Source organism: Lutra lutra, chromosome 4 (assembly GCF_902655055.1).
Source record: "Lutra lutra chromosome 4, mLutLut1.2, whole genome shotgun sequence".
Taxonomy (NCBI): Eukaryota; Metazoa; Chordata; class Mammalia; order Carnivora; family Mustelidae; genus Lutra; species Lutra lutra.
This window is the reverse complement of record NC_062281.1, coordinates 173,155,619-173,157,525: the sequence shown is the minus strand read 5'-3', so window position 1 is coordinate 173,157,525 and position 1,907 is coordinate 173,155,619.

Below are 1,907 nucleotides of genomic sequence, written 5' to 3'. Positions count from 1 at the left end.
AAGGGAATTGCCCTAAGTCACAGAGCTGGGAAGGAGCAGAGCTGGGCTTCACCCTGCACAGGCCACCTCCTACCCTGGTCGGGGAACACTGAGGGATAAATGTGCCAGGGAGCAGGGACTGTGCGTGCGTGCATGTGTCACATGTCCAGGTCTTTGGCTTGGCCCTGTGGTGCCTTCGTGCCAGAGGATGGGAGTGCCTGCTGGGGAGACCGGGAACACTGAGGACTGGCAGGTCTGACAGGCAGACAGCCTGCGCAGGCACAACGAAGGCCTGGAGCCCAGTCTTCCAGGTTCCCGGTTCCCAGCAGGAGCATCCCCTCCCCACAAGGCTCCTGGAACTCCAGTCCCGAGTTCAAGTCCCATTCACCATCGGACCCCCTCTGTGGGCCTCACTTTCCCCGTCTGAGAACAAGGCAGAGACCCGATGAGGTCAGCGCTTGGGATTCCCGCTCCTTTAAGCCTTCCTGGGCCAGGGCGCCACCAGCCCGCAGGTGAGCACGTCGTTGCCACATCAGCAAGGGCACGCCCCGCCCCCTACCCTTACCCCTCCCCCAGCCCCGGAGGGAGGCCCCAGAGGCCCCAGAGGACAGTGGGAAGTGGGTGGGAAGAGAGGGCTGAGCCCGCCCGCTGCATACTGGGGGCATGGCCGCAGGGGTGGGTGGGAGAGGATGTGTGTGCGCGTACCTGACCGTACAGGGGTGTGTGTATCCGTGAGGTTGTCCGAATGTTCCAGCGTACACAGGAGTGGGTACGGCGATAAGTGCGTGCCTTTGACTGTGAGGAAGTACTCAAGTGTGCAAGCTGGTGCGCAGGAATGTGTCTTTGTGTCTGTCTGGGTGGGTGGCCTTGGCTGGGCAGGAGTGTGTGTATGGTTGTGTCTGAGTGTGTTCCTTTTCGTATCTGTGTGAATGCACCTGAGGGTACAAGTGTGTGCGTTTGTGCGTTTGCCCTTGTTTCTATGGATGTCATGTACACAAGCATGTGTGACTGTGTCGGAATGTGTGCCTTTGTGTGTGAGTATACTTGAGTGTAAAATGCGTGAGGCTGCGTTCACGGATGTCTCTGAGTGTGTCTTTGTGTCTATGACTGTGGATGTCCCTGAGTGTACAGGAGCGTGGGAAGGTGTCTGTGTTTCCAGAGTGCCTTTGTGTGACCACTTGGACAAGTGTGTGTGTCGCTAGCAGAGTCTGCTCAGAGCAGGTGTGAGCCTTGGAGAACCTCCATGGGGCAGACCCCACCAGCTGAGGGGGGACCCATGGAGGCAGAAAGCCTGCCCCAGCCTTCAGAACAGTCACTTCCTGGTGACTCACCTCCCTGCTGTCTCTATCCCCTCCAGCCTCCTGCCTTAAAGGGCAGTCCTCTTCCCCAGTTTGCCCTCCTCCCACCCAAGGAGAGTCTTAGTCCTTTCTTTCAGTCAGCCTGCTGTGACCAGAGGAGGGGGACCAAACCCCAGCAATGCATGTTCTATGGAACGTCACTTGACAGGCTCAAAGTACGGCAGTGACCTGCTGGAGGTCACACAGTGGGCACATATGTTTAATCCGTGACTCCTAAAGCTCAGGGTAGGACCCCTGGGCTCCTCTAGCCCCGTGAATGGATGGCCCCAGCCCAGGGCCCGAGACCTGGCAAGGAGAAAGAGAACTGACGTTCAGGGAACCCTCCAGCCACTTGCTTGGCGCTTCCCATGATGTCATTTTAAAGGAGTTTTTTAAATTAATGTATTTATTTTAGAAAGAGAGCACAAGCAGGGGGCGGGGGGCAGAGGGAGAGATAGAGAGAATCTCAAGCAAACTCAGAGCTGAGTGTGGAGCCTGGCACGGGGCTCGATCTCACAACCCTGAGATCACCACCTGAGCCAAAACCAAGAGTCAGACCCTAAACCGACCGCGCCACCCAGATGCCCCTCA